At 46.1% G+C, this 14,118-nt stretch overlaps 8 non-coding genes and 3 pseudogenes across 8 annotated transcripts; all 11 read left to right on the forward strand.

Moving 5' to 3' along the window:
• The first annotated feature begins 1,050 nt into the window (after positions 1-1,050).
• Positions 1,051-1,241, forward strand: LOC141157930 (U2 spliceosomal RNA). Its single transcript, XR_012247968.1, has one exon. It is a non-coding gene; the product is annotated as a U2 spliceosomal RNA (small nuclear RNA).
• Positions 1,242-2,353: 1,112 nt separating this feature from the next.
• Positions 2,354-2,544, forward strand: LOC141159558 (U2 spliceosomal RNA). The gene has a single exon (XR_012249562.1). It is a non-coding gene; the product is annotated as a U2 spliceosomal RNA (small nuclear RNA).
• A 1,115-nt stretch (positions 2,545-3,659) lies between these two features.
• On the forward strand, positions 3,660-3,850 carry LOC141157931 (U2 spliceosomal RNA). Its single transcript, XR_012247969.1, has one exon. It is a non-coding gene; the product is annotated as a U2 spliceosomal RNA (small nuclear RNA).
• Positions 3,851-4,966: 1,116 nt separating this feature from the next.
• On the forward strand, positions 4,967-5,157 carry LOC141157932 (U2 spliceosomal RNA). The gene has a single exon (XR_012247970.1). It is a non-coding gene; the product is annotated as a U2 spliceosomal RNA (small nuclear RNA).
• Positions 5,158-6,273: 1,116 nt separating this feature from the next.
• On the forward strand, positions 6,274-6,365 carry LOC141160416 (U2 spliceosomal RNA; annotated as a pseudogene).
• A 792-nt stretch (positions 6,366-7,157) lies between these two features.
• On the forward strand, positions 7,158-7,337 carry LOC141160138 (U2 spliceosomal RNA; annotated as a pseudogene).
• A 1,117-nt stretch (positions 7,338-8,454) lies between these two features.
• On the forward strand, positions 8,455-8,645 carry LOC141159433 (U2 spliceosomal RNA). Its single transcript, XR_012249440.1, has one exon. It is a non-coding gene; the product is annotated as a U2 spliceosomal RNA (small nuclear RNA).
• Positions 8,646-9,760: 1,115 nt separating this feature from the next.
• Positions 9,761-9,951, forward strand: LOC141159649 (U2 spliceosomal RNA). Its single transcript, XR_012249652.1, has one exon. It is a non-coding gene; the product is annotated as a U2 spliceosomal RNA (small nuclear RNA).
• Positions 9,952-11,069: 1,118 nt separating this feature from the next.
• LOC141160463 (U2 spliceosomal RNA) lies at positions 11,070-11,185 on the forward strand (annotated as a pseudogene).
• A 524-nt stretch (positions 11,186-11,709) lies between these two features.
• LOC141160085 (U2 spliceosomal RNA) lies at positions 11,710-11,891 on the forward strand. The gene has a single exon (XR_012250071.1). It is a non-coding gene; the product is annotated as a U2 spliceosomal RNA (small nuclear RNA).
• Positions 11,892-13,005: 1,114 nt separating this feature from the next.
• Positions 13,006-13,196, forward strand: LOC141157933 (U2 spliceosomal RNA). The gene has a single exon (XR_012247971.1). It is a non-coding gene; the product is annotated as a U2 spliceosomal RNA (small nuclear RNA).
• Positions 13,197-14,118: the final 922 nt, after the last annotated feature.

Raw genomic sequence — 14,118 nt, forward strand, 5'->3', positions numbered from 1 at the left:
GATTTTGGGATGGACTCTTTGGCTTTGCTTTTCTTCTCCTCATTGGATTTTTCATGTTAAAAGTTGCAGAAGCCAGATGACAAGCTCATTTTGGTTCAACTTCAGCAACTGTGCATTGCATTGCCATGTAATGTAATGCAATGCTATCTATCTAGCTCTCCCTCTATACTTCCTTTTGGATAAACAGACATATTAGGCAAGCATTTTGGAGCTTTCACCTAAATAACTACAGGTGGTGAGATAAGCTGCACAATATAATTGACCTTTCAGTATATTGTTGCACACACACCATCTATTTAGCAAATGCCCTTGTTATCAACAGCAGCCTTTTAAACTCACCTGAGCTAACAGGTATGTGAGCTGGTTACTCTGCTGCGCTTAAAATTTCTTTTTTGGTTTGCTACAATGCCTTTTCTGAAACGTTGTCTCCCTCTGCTGGAACACTGACTTCTTTCATTTAATGCCTGCAGACTATAAAAGAGAAACCAACCCAAAAAGTTTGGTTGATTAGTCTGTGGCATTCTTTTAAACTGTTGCTTATGGCGGTCTCTGTGAGCTTCTCAGTGACATTCAGCCATCCAGGTATCCCGCCTGCAGTAGACGGAATGTGGCAATGGAACGCTGGCTGCGCGTGTCATAATAGGCTCTGAGCCTTTATATACCTGCGCACAGCAGCAGCCACCTTCAGTCTGCTGCTGGACAGCCAGCAGCAGCAGCAGCAGGAGAGGTAATTAATCAGCAACCCTCCTGCTAAGGGTAGACAGCTGCTCATTCCACCCCCCCCCCCCCCGCCTTAATTGGTTCTCCTCCCTTCCAACGGTGTTGAGGCGGGTGGGAACAGCCGGGTGTTGAGGGTACTGTGCTAAAAGAGGTGGAGTTATGCAGATCTAAAACGCGTGGATTGCAGCAGCAGCAAGCCGAAAAGTGCAGGCATGTGAGGGATCTAGAGGTTGACAGCATGTCTTCTTAACGGGAGTCCAGGTGGCCATCTCCACAAATGGACTTTTCAGAATCCTTGGGTGGCACCGTAGTCGGAAACCAATTCTGGTTATCGCTTCTCGGCCTTTTGGCTAAGATCAAGTGTAGTATCTGTTCTTATCAGTTTAATATCTGATACGTCCCCTATCTGGGGACCATATATTAAATGGATTTTTAGAACAGGGAGATGGAAAAAGAGCTTGCTCTGTCCACTCCACGCATTGACCTGGTATTGCAGTATCTCCAGGACCGGTGCACCCCTTCTTTAATGCAGTTTCTAAAATCAGAAAGAATTGAATTCAATGCTTTTTGTTCATTTGGCTTGTTTGTCGGATTTTGGGATGGACTCTTTGGCTTTGCTTTTCTTCTCCTCATTGGATTTTTCATGTTAAAAGTTGCAGAAGCCAGATGACAAGCTCATTTTGGTTCAACTTCAGCAACTGTGCATTGCATTGCCATGTAATGTAATGCAATGCTATCTATCTAGCTCTCCCTCTATACTTCCTTTTGGATAAACAGACATATTAGGCAAGCATTTTGGAGCTTTCACCTAAATAACTACAGGTGGTGAGATAAGCTGCACAATATAATTGACCTTTCAGTATATTGTTGCACACACACCATCTATTTAGCAAATGCCCTTGTTATCAACAGCAGCCTTTTAAACTCACCTGAGCTAACAGGTATGTGAGCTGGTTACTCTGCTGCGCTTAAAATTTCTTTTTTGGTTTGCTACAATGCCTTTTCTGAAACGTTGTCTCCCTCTGCTGGAACACTGACTTCTTTCATTTAATGCCTGCAGACTATAAAAGAGAAACCAACCCAAAAAGTTTGGTTGATTAGTCTGTGGCATTCTTTTAAACTGTTGCTTATGGCGGTCTCTGTGAGCTTCTCAGTGACATTCAGCCATCCAGGTATCCCGCCTGCAGTAGACGGAATGTGGCAATGGAACGCTGGCTGCGCGTGTCATAATAGGCTCTGAGCCTTTATATACCTGCGCACAGCAGCAGCCACCTTCAGTCTGCTGCTGGACAGCCAGCAGCAGCAGCAGGAGAGGTAATTAATCAGCAACCCTCCTGCTAAGGGTAGACAGCTGCTCGTTCCACCCCCCCCCCGCCTTAATTGGTTCTCCTCCCTTCCAACGGTGTTGAGGCGGGTGGGAACAGCCGGGGGTTGAGGGTACTGTGCTAAAAGAGGTGGAGTTATGCAGATCTAAAACGCGTGGATTGCAGCAGCAGCAAGCCGAAAAGTGCAGGCATGTGAGGGATCTAGAGGTTGACAGCATGTCTTCTTAACGGGAGTCCAGGTGGCCATCTCCACAAATGGACTGTTCAGAATCCTTGGGTGGCACCGTAGTCGGAAACCAATTCTGGTTATCGCTTCTCGGCCTTTTGGCTAAGATCAAGTGTAGTATCTGTTCTTATCAGTTTAATATCTGATACGTCCCCTATCTGGGGACCATATCTTAAATGGATTTTTAGAACAGGGAGATGGAAAAAGAGCTTGCTCTGTCCACTCCACGCATTGACCTGGTATTGCAGTATCTCCAGGACCGGTGCACCCCTTCTTTAATGCAGTTTCTAAAATCAGAAAGAATTGAATTCAATGCTTTTTGTTCATTTGGCTTGTTTGTCGGATTTTGGGATGGACTCTTTGGCTTTGCTTTTCTTCTCCTCATTGGATTTTTCATGTTAAAAGTTGCAGAAGCCAGATGACAAGCTCATTTTGGTTCAACTTCAGCAACTGTGCATTGCATTGCCATGTAATGTAATGCAATGCTATCTATCTAGCTCTCCCTCTATACTTCCTTTTGGATAAACAGACATATTAGGCAAGCATTTTGGAGCTTTCACCTAAATAACTACAGGTGGTGAGATAAGCTGCACAATATAATTGACCTTTCAGTATATTGTTGCACACACACCATCTATTTAGCAAATGCCCTTGTTATCAACAGCAGCCTTTTAAACTCACCTGAGCTAACAGGTATGTGAGCTGGTTACTCTGCTGCGCTTAAAATTTCTTTTTTGGTTTGCTACAATGCCTTTTCTGAAACGTTGTCTCCCTCTGCTGGAACACTGACTTCTTTCATTTAATGCCTGCAGACTATAAAAGAGAAACCAACCCAAAAAGTTTGGTTGATTAGTCTGTGGCATTCTTTTAAACTGTTGCTTATGGCGGTCTCTGTGAGCTTCTCAGTGACATTCAGCCATCCAGGTATCCCGCCTGCAGTAGACGGAATGTGGCAATGGAACGCTGGCTGCGCGTGTCATAATAGGCTCTGAGCCTTTATATACCTGCGCACAGCAGCAGCCACCTTCAGTCTGCTGCTGGACAGCCAGCAGCAGCAGCAGCAGGAGAGGTAATTAATCAGCAACCCTCCTGCTAAGGGTAGACAGCTGCTCGTTCCACCCCCCCCCCGCCTTAATTGGTTCTCCTCCCTTCCAACGGTGTTGAGGCGGGTGGGAACAGCCGGGGGTTGAGGGTACTGTGCTAAAAGAGGTGGAGTTATGCAGATCTAAAACGCGTGGATTGCAGCAGCAGCAAGCCGAAAAGTGCAGGCATGTGAGGGATCTAGAGGTTGACAGCATGTCTTCTTAACGGGAGTCCAGGTGGCCATCTCCACAAATGGACTTTTCAGAATCCTTGGGTGGCACCGTAGTCGGAAACCAATTCTGGTTATCGCTTCTCGGCCTTTTGGCTAAGATCAAGTGTAGTATCTGTTCTTATCAGTTTAATATCTGATACGTCCCCTATCTGGGGACCATATATTAAATGGATTTTTAGAACAGGGAGATGGAAAAAGAGCTTGCTCTGTCCACTCCACGCATTGACCTGGTATTGCAGTATCTCCAGGACCGGTGCACCCCTTCTTTAATGCAGTTTCTAAAATCAGAAAGAATTGAATTCAATGCTTTTTGTTCATTTGGCTTGTTTGTCGGATTTTGGGATGGACTCTTTGGCTTTGCTTTTCTTCTCCTCATTGGATTTTTCATGTTAAAAGTTGCAGAAGCCAGATGACAAGCTCATTTTGGTTCAACTTCAGCAACTGTGCATTGCATTGCCATGTAATGTAATGCAATGCTATCTATCTAGCTCTCCCTCTATACTTCCTTTTGGATAAACAGACATATTAGGCAAGCATTTTGGAGCTTTCACCTAAATAACTACAGGTGGTGAGATAAGCTGCACAATATAATTGACCTTTCAGTATATTGTTGCACACACACCATCTATTTAGCAAATGCCCTTGTTATCAACAGCAGCCTTTTAAACTCACCTGAGCTAACAGGTATGTGAGCTGGTTACTCTGCTGCGCTTAAAATTTCTTTTTTGGTTTGCTACAATGCCTTTTCTGAAACGTTGTCTCCCTCTGCTGGAACACTGACTTCTTTCATTTAATGCCTGCAGACTATAAAAGAGAAACCAACCCAAAAAGTTTGGTTGATTAGTCTGTGGCATTCTTTTAAACTGTTGCTTATGGCGGTCTCTGTGAGCTTCTCAGTGACATTCAGCCATCCAGGTATCCCGCCTGCAGTAGACGGAATGTGGCAATGGAACGCTGGCTGCGCGTGTCATAATAGGCTCTGAGCCTTTATATACCTGCGCACAGCAGCAGCCACCTTCAGTCTGCTGCTGGACAGCCAGCAGCAGCAGCAGCAGGAGAGGTAATTAATCAGCAACCCTCCTGCTAAGGGTAGACAGCTGCTCGTTCCACCCCCCCCCCCGCCTTAATTGGTTCTCCTCCCTTCCAACGGTGTTGAGGCGGGTGGGAACAGCCGGGGGTTGAGGGTACTGTGCTAAAAGAGGTGGAGTTATGCAGATCTAAAACGCGTGGATTGCAGCAGCAGCAAGCCGAAAAGTGCAGGCATGTGAGGGATCTAGAGGTTGACAGCATGTCTTCTTAACGGGAGTCCAGGTGGCCATCTCCACAAATGGACTTTTCAGAATCCTTGGGTGGCACCGTAGTCGGAAACCAATTCTGGTTATCGCTTCTCGGCCTTTTGGCTAAGATCAAGTGTAGTATCTGTTCTTATCAGTTTAATATCTGATACGTCCCCTATCTGGGGACCATATATTAAATGGATTTTTAGAACAGGGAGATGGAAAAAGAGCTTGCTCTGTCCACTCCACGCATTGACCTGGTATTGCAGTATCTCCAGGACCGGTGCACCCCTTCTTTAATGCAGTTTCTAAAATCAGAAAGAATTGAATTCAATGCTTTTTGTTCATTTGGCTTGTTTGTCGGATTTTGGGATGGACTCTTTGGCTTTGCTTTTCTTCTCCTCATTGGATTTTTCATGTTAAAAGTTGCAGAAGCCAGATGACAAGCTCATTTTGGTTCAACTTCAGCAACTGTGCATTGCATTGCCATGTAATGTAATGCAATGCTATCTATCTAGCTCTCCCTCTATACTTCCTTTTGGATAAACAGACATATTAGGCAAGCATTTTGGAGCTTTCACCTAAATAACTACAGGTGGTGAGATAAGCTGCACAATATAATTGACCTTTCAGTATATTGTTGCACACACACCATCTATTTAGCAAATGCCCTTGTTATCAACAGCAGCCTTTTAAACTCACCTGAGCTAACAGGTATGTGAGCTGGTTACTCTGCTGCGCTTAAAATTTCTTTTTTGGTTTGCTACAATGCCTTTTCTGAAACGTTGTCTCCCTCTGCTGAAACACTGACTTCTTTCATTTAATGCCTGCAGACTATAAAAGAGAAACCAACCCAAAATGTTTGGTTGATTAGTCTGTGGCATTCTTTTAAACTGTTGCTTATGGCGGTCTCTGTGAGCTTCTCAGTGACATTCAGCCATCCAGGTATCCCGCCTGCAGTAGACGGAATGTGGCAATGGAACGCTGGCTGCGCGTGTCATAATAGGCTCTGAGCCTTTATATACCTGCGCACAGCAGCAGCCACCTTCAGTCTGCTGCTGGACAGCCAGCAGCAGCAGCAGCAGGAGAGGTAATTAATCAGCAACCCTCCTGCTAAGGGTAGACAGCTGCTCGTTCCACCCCCCCCCCCGCCTTAATTGGTTCTCCTCCCTTCCAACGGTGTTGAGGCGGGTGGGAACAGCCGGGGGTTGAGGGTACTGTGCTAAAAGAGGTGGAGTTATGCAGATCTAAAACGCGTGGATTGCAGCAGCAGCAAGCCGAAAAGTGCAGGCATGTGAGGGATCTAGAGGTTGACAGCATGTCTTCTTAACGGGAGTCCAGGTGGCCATCTCCACAAATGGACTTTTCAGAATCCTTGGGTGGCACCGTAGTCGGAAACCAATTCTGGTTATCGCTTCTCGGCCTTTTGGCTAAGATCAAGTGTAGTATCTTTCGAAAAGGCGGTTTTGGATGTTGGCCGCCCTAGTAGATTGATACATTATGCACACTGGGGCTTAGGCGCTTGTTAGTACGCCAGTTGGCTAATATAGTCATCTGGTGGAAAGCATGGCCCCCCAGGATCGACGCCATTGGGCCGGGGAAGATCGAAAGCCCGAAGTGTGAAGTGCCCCAGGAATGGTGACCCAGGGGTGCCTTAACTCACTGGGATTGGGAACCCCACTTGAGTTTATGGCATATTTGCACTAGCACTTCAATATTTCTTTCTTCACACACACCCTTATTCCGGGCCTTCTGGCCTTAGGATGGGGAATTTTTCAATTCCCGGTCGAAGGTCCGGGCAGTATTATACTGTGAAACCTTCACTATTTATTTAATTTTTTTTGTCACTGTGTGTCCACTTTTTCACGTGTGTCCACGTCCTTACTAGGATTTTGTCGGGATGCGGTTCCCTTACGGGTTCCTCTCTTGGCAGGTCTAGGGGGGGAGTGTGTGGCCATCAGGTTCCGCTCCCCCCTGAACCACCCTGGCTCTCCTCTTTCGGGAGGAGAGCGTTGTTGGCTCCCCTCTTCCGGGAGGGGAGCACAGTCTTTGGCTCCCAGTGCCTTGCTCGGGTGAGAACTCGGGCAGGTATTGGGGGTAAGATTGGGTCGCCTCTGGCTCCGGCTGGAGGTGGCTATTTGTCCCTGTTCCTCGCTGTGGCCTTCTGGCTCGGAGGGACGGGGAATGGTTTGGGGGACCCTTCTCCTTTTGGAGAGGGTTTCAAGAAGATCAGCATCCTAGTGCACTTTTTTTGTGGCACTTGTCACTTTTTTAAGCGCACTCGGGTTTTGTACACGAATTCGGGCTTTCGATAAAAAAAATCTGTTCTTATCAGTTTAATATCTGATACGTCCCCTATCTGGGGACCATATATTAAATGGATTTTTAGAACAGGGAGATGGAAAAAGAGCTTGCTCTGTCCACTCCACGCATTGACCTGGTATTGCAGTATCTCCAGGACCGGTGCACCCCTTCTTTAATGCAGTTTCTAAAATCAGAAAGAATTGAATTCAATGCTTTTTGTTCATTTGGCTTGTTTGTCGGATTTTGGGATGGACTCTTTGGCTTTGCTTTTCTTCTCCTCATTGGATTTTTCATTTTAAAAGTTGCAGAAGCCAGATGACAAGCTCATTTTGGTTCAACTTCAGCAACTGTGCATTGCATTGCCATGTAATGTAATGCAATGCTATCTATCTAGCTCTCCCTCTATACTTCCTTTTGGATAAACAGACATATTAGGCAAGCATTTTGGAGCTTTCACCTAAATAACTACAGGTGGTGAGATAAGCTGCACAATATAATTGACCTTTCAGTATATTGTTGCACACACACCATCTATTTAGCAAATGCCCTTGTTATCAACAGCAGCCTTTTAAACTCACCTGAGCTAACAGGTATGTGAGCTGGTTACTCTGCTGCGCTTAAAATTTCTTTTTTGGTTTGCTACAATGCCTTTTCTGAAACGTTGTCTCCCTCTGCTGGAACACTGACTTCTTTCATTTAATGCCTGCAGACTATAAAAGAGAAACCAACCCAAAAAGTTTGGTTGATTAGTCTGTGGCATTCTTTTAAACTGTTGCTTATGGCGGTCTCTGTGAGCTTCTCAGTGACATTCAGCCATCCAGGTATCCCGCCTGCAGTAGACGGAATGTGGCAATGGAACGCTGGCTGCGCGTGTCATAATAGGCTCTGAGCCTTTATATACCTGCGCACAGCAGCAGTCACCTTCAGTCTGCTGCTGGACAGCCAGCAGCAGCAGCAGCAGCAGGAGAGGTAATTAATCAGCAACCCTCCTGCTAAGGGTAGACAGCTGCTCGTTCCACCCCCCCCCGCCTTAATTGGTTCTCCTCCCTTCCAACGGTGTTGAGGCGGGTGGGAACAGCCGGGGGTTGAGGGTACTGTGCTAAAAGAGGTGGAGTTATGCAGATCTAAAACGCGTGGATTGCAGCAGCAGCAAGCCGAAAAGTGCAGGCATGTGAGGGATCTAGAGGTTGACAGCATGTCTTCTTAACGGGAGTCCAGGTGGCCATCTCCACAAATGGACTTTTCAGAATCCTTGGGTGGCACCGTAGTCGGAAACCAATTCTGGTTATCGCTTCTCGGCCTTTTGGCTAAGATCAAGTGTAGTATCTGTTCTTATCAGTTTAATATCTGATACGTCCCCTATCTGGGGACCATATATTAAATGGATTTTTAGAACAGGGAGATGGAAAAAGAGCTTGCTCTGTCCACTCCACGCATTGACCTGGTATTGCAGTATCTCCAGGACCGATGCACCCCTTCTTTAATGCAGTTTCTAAAATCAGAAAGAATTGAATTCAATGCTTTTTGTTCATTTGGCTTGTTTGTCGGATTTTGGGATGGACTCTTTGGCTTTGCTTTTCTTCTCCTCATTGGATTTTTCATGTTAAAAGTTGCAGAAGCCAGATGACAAGCTCATTTTGGTTCAACTTCAGCAACTGTGCATTGCATTGCCATGTAATGTAATGCAATGCTATCTATCTAGCTCTCCCTCTATACTTCCTTTTGGATAAACAGACATATTAGGCAAGCATTTTGGAGCTTTCACCTAAATAACTACAGGTGGTGAGATAAGCTGCACAATATAATTGACCTTTCAGTATATTGTTGCACACACACCATCTATTTAGCAAATGCCCTTGTTATCAACAGCAGCCTTTTAAACTCACCTGAGCTAACAGGTATGTGAGCTGGTTACTCTGCTGCGCTTAAAATTTCTTTTTTGGTTTGCTACAATGCCTTTTCTGAAACGTTGTCTCCCTCTGCTGGAACACTGACTTCTTTCATTTAATGCCTGCAGACTATAAAAGAGAAACCAACCCAAAAAGTTTGGTTGATTAGTCTGTGGCATTCTTTTAAACTGTTGCTTATGGCGGTCTCTGTGAGCTTCTCAGTGACATTCAGCCATCCAGGTATCCCGCCTGCAGTAGACGGAATGTGGCAATGGAACGCTGGCTGCGCGTGTCATAATAGGCTCTGAGCCTTTATATACCTGCGCACAGCAGCAGCCACCTTCAGTCTGCTGCTGGACAGCCAGCAGCAGCAGCAGCAGGAGAGGTAATTAATCAGCAACCCTCCTGCTAAGGGTAGAAAGCTGCTCGTTCCACCCCCCCCCCGCCTTAATTGGTTCTCCTCCCTTCCAACGGTGTTGAGGCGGGTGGGAACAGCCGGGGGTTGAGGGTACTGTGCTAAAAGAGGTGGAGTTATGCAGATCTAAAACGCGTGGATTGCAGCAGCAGCAAGCCGAAAAGTGCAGGCATGTGAGGGATCTAGAGGTTGACAGCATGTCTTCTTAACGGGAGTCCAGGTGGCCATCTCCACAAATGGACTTTTCAGAATCCTTGGGTGGCACCGTAGTCGGAAACCAATTCTGGTTATCGCTTCTCGGCCTTTTGGCTAAGATCAAGTGTAGTATCTGTTCTTATCAGTTTAATATCTGATACGTCCCCTATCTGGGGGCCATATATTAAATGGATTTTTAGAACAGGGAGATGGAAAAAGAGCTTGCTCTGTCCACTCCACGCATTGACCTGGTATTGCAGTATCTCCAGGACCGGTGCACCCCTTCTTTAATGCAGTTTCTAAAATCAGAAAGAATTGAATTCAATGCTTTTTGTTCATTTGGCTTGTTTGTCGGATTTTGGGATGGACTCTTTGGCTTTGCTTTTCTTCTCCTCATTGGATTTTTCATGTTAAAAGTTGCAGAAGCCAGATGACAAGCTCATTTTGGTTCAACTTCAGCAACTGTGCATTGCATTGCCATGTAATGTAATGCAATGCTATCTATCTAGCTCTCCCTCTATACTTCCTTTTGGATAAACAGACATATTAGGCAAGCATTTTGGAGCTTTCACCTAAATAACTACAGGTGGTGAGATAAGCTGCACAATATAATTGACCTTTCAGTATATTGTTGCACACACACCATCTATTTAGCAAATGCCCTTGTTATCAACAGCAGCCTTTTAAACTCACCTGAGCTAACAGGTATGTGAGCTGGTTACTCTGCTGCGCTTAAAATTTCTTTTTTGGTTTGCTACAATGCCTTTTCTGAAACGTTGTCTCCCTCTGCTGGAACACTGACTTCTTTCATTTAATGCCTGCAGACTATAAAAGAGAAACCAACCCAAAAAGTTTGGTTGATTAGTCTGTGGCATTCTTTTAAACTGTTGCTTATGGCGGTCTCTGTGAGCTTCTCAGTGACATTCAGCCATCCAGGTATCCCGCCTGCAGTAGACGGAATGTGGCAATGGAACGCTGGCTGCGCGTGTCATAATAGGCTCTGAGCCTTTATATACCTGCGCACAGCAGCAGCCACCTTCAGTCTGCTGCTGGACAGCCAGCAGCAGCAGCAGCAGGAGAGGTAATTAATCAGCAACCCTCCTGCTAAGGGTAGACAGCTGCTCGTTCCACCCCCCCCCCCCCGCCTTAATTGGTTCTCCTCATTTCCAACGGTGTTGAGGCGGGTGGGAACAGCCGGGGGTTGAGGGTACTGTGCTAAAAGAGGTGGAGTTATGCAGATCTAAAACACGTGGATTGCAGCAGCAGCAAGCCGAAAAGTGCAGGCATGTGAGGGATCTAGAGGTTGACAGCATGTCTTCTTAACGGGAGTCCAGGTGGCCATCTCCACAAATGGACTTTTCAGAATCCTTGGGTGGCACCGTAGTCGGAAACCAATTCTGGTTATCGCTTCTCGGCCTTTTGGTTAAGATCAAGTGTAGTATCTTTTGAAAAGGCAGTTTTGTCCTTGGGCTGCCCTAGTAAATTGATGCATATTACACACTGGTTTGGTGCACTTGTTAGTACGCCAGGTGGCTCATAGAGTTATCTGATGGAAAATATGGCCCTCCAGGATCGAAGTCACTATGCTGGGTAAGTGTGAGGGCTTTGGAGCAATGTGCCCCAGGAGTAGGCGCCCTGGTGGGAGTCCAAGCTTACTGGGACTGGGAACCCCAGAAACACTTGGCTTCGTAGCACGCCGCACCTTTGCCAATCATACTTTCTGAGCAACCCCCCCTATTCCTGGCCTCCGGGCTAGGAAGGGGAATTTTTATAAACCCGGTCGGAGGTCCGGTCAGCTTTGGGCTGAGAAACCAACACAGGCTCCAGCTCCACTAGGGTGGCAGCCTAGATGGAAGCTGGGATCACGAAAACGGCTCTTCTCCGGCTTCGGCTAGGGAGAGCATCGGAGATCCCTGACCCTCGCTGTGGCCTTCTGGCTCGGAGGGATGGGGATGGTTTATTGGGGACCCTTTCCTCCGGGAAGGGTCCACATGAATCCTCGCCTCGTGCGCTGTTTTGGTGTGACTTCGGTCACATTTTTCAGTGCCTTGGATGCAGCTTCAATCAAAAAATCTGTTCTTATCAGTTTAATATCTGATACGTCCCCTATCTGGGGACCATATATTAAATGGATTTTTAGAACAGGGAGATGGAAAAAGAGCTTGCTCTGTCCACTCCACGCATTGACCTGGTATTGCAGTATCTCCAGGACCGGTGCACCCCTTCTTTAATGCAGTTTCTAAAATCAGAAAGAATTGAATTCAATGCTTTTTGTTCATTTGGCTTGTTTGTCGGATTTTGGGATGGACTCTTTGGCTTTGCTTTTCTTCTCCTCATTGGATTTTTCATGTTAAAAGTTGCAGAAGCCAGATGACAAGCTCATTTTGGTTCAACTTCAGCAACTGTGCATTGCATTGCCATGTAATGTAATGCAATGCTATCTATCTAGCTCTCCCTCTATACTTCCTTTTGGATAAACAGACATATTAGGCAAGCATTTTGGAGCTTTCACCTAAATAACTACAGGTGGTGAGATAAGCTGCACAATATAATTGACCTTTCAGTATATTGTTGCACACACACCATCTATTTAGCAAATGCCCTTGTTATCAACAGCAGCCTTTTAAACTCACCTGAGCTAACAGGTATGTGAGCTGGTTACTCTGCTGCGCTTAAAATTTCTTTTTTGGTTTGCTACAATGCCTTTTCTGAAACGTTGTCTCCCTCTGCTGGAACACTGACTTCTTTCATTTAATGCCTGCAGACTATAAAAGAGAAACCAACCCAAAAAGTTTGGTTGATTAGTCTGTGGCATTCTTTTAAACTGTTGCTTATGGCGGTCTCTGTGAGCTTCTCAGTGACATTCAGCCATCCAGGTATCCCGCCTGCAGTAGACGGAATGTGGCAATGGAACGCTGGCTGCGCGTGTCATAATAGGCTCTGAGCCTTTATATACCTGCGCACAGCAGCAGCCACCTTCAGTCTGCTGCTGGACAGCCAGCAGCAGCAGCAGCAGGAGAGGTAATTAATCAGCAACCCTCCTGCTAAGGGTAGACAGCTGCTCGTTCCACCCCCCCCCGCCTTAATTGGTTCTCCTCCCTTCCAACGGTGTTGAGGCGGGTGGGAACAGCCGGGGGTTGAGGGTACTGTGCTAAAAGAGGTGGAGTTATGCAGATCTAAAACGCGTGGATTGCAGCAGCAGCAAGCCGAAAAGTGCAGGCATGTGAGGGATCTAGAGGTTGACAGCATGTCTTCTTAACGGGAGTCCAGGTGGCCATCTCCACAAATGGACTTTTCAGAATCCTTGGGTGGCACCGTCGTCGGAAACCAATTCTGGTTATCGCTTCTCGGCCTTTTGGCTAAGATCAAGTGTAGTATCTGTTCTTATCAGTTTAATATCTGATACGTCCCCTATCTGGGGACCATATATTAAATGGATTTTTAGAACAGGGAGATGGAAAAAGAGCTTGCTCTGTCCACTCCACGCATTGACCTGGTATTGCAGTATCTCCAGGACCGGTGCACCCCTTCTTTAATGCAGTTTCTAAAATCAGAAAGAATTGAATTCAATGCTTTTTGTTCATTTGGCTTGTTTGTCGGATTTTGGGATGGACTCTTTGGCTTTGCTTTTCTTCTCCTCATTGGATTTTTCATGTTAAAAGTTGCAGAAGCCAGATGACAAGCTCATTTTGGTTCAACTTCAGCAACTGTGCATTGCATTGCCATGTAATGTAATGCAATGCTATCTATCTAGCTCTCCCTCTATACTTCCTTTTGGATAAACAGACATATTAGGCAAGCATTTTGGAGCTTTCACCTAAATAACTACAGGTGGTGAGATAAGCTGCACAATATAATTGACCTTTCAGTATATTGTTGCACACACACCATCTATTTAGCAAATGCCCTTGTTATCAACAGCAGCCTTTTAAACTCACCTGAGCTAACAGGTATGTGAGCTGGTTACTCTGCTGCGCTTAAAATTTCTTTTTTGGTTTGCTACAATGCCTTTTCTGAAACGTTGTCTCCCTCTGCTGGAACACTGACTTCTTTCATTTAATGCCTGCAGACTATAAAAGAGAAACCAACCCAAAAAGTTTGGTTGATTAGTCTGTGGCATTCTTTTAAACTGTTGCTTATGGCGGTCTCTGTGAGCTTCTCAGTGACATTCAGCCATCCAGGTATCCCGCCTGCAGTAGACGGAATGTGGCAATGGAACGCTGGCTGCGCATGTCATAATAGGCTCTGAGCCTTTATATACCTGCGCACAGCAGCAGCCACCTTCAGTCTGCTGCTGGACAGCCAGCAGCAGCAGCAGCAGGAGAGGTAATTAATCAGCAACCCTCCTGCTAAGGGTAGACAGCTGCTCGTTCCACCCCCCCCCGCCTTAATTGGTTCTCCTCCCTTCCAACGGTGTTGAGGCGGGTGGGAACAGCCGGGGGTTGAGGGTAC

The sequence above is a fragment of the Phyllobates terribilis genome, unplaced genomic scaffold (genome assembly GCF_046119375.1).
Source record: "Phyllobates terribilis strain yellow unplaced genomic scaffold, ASM4611937v1 Scaffold_8__6_contigs__length_399053987, whole genome shotgun sequence".
Classification (NCBI taxonomy): domain Eukaryota; kingdom Metazoa; phylum Chordata; class Amphibia; order Anura; family Dendrobatidae; genus Phyllobates; species Phyllobates terribilis.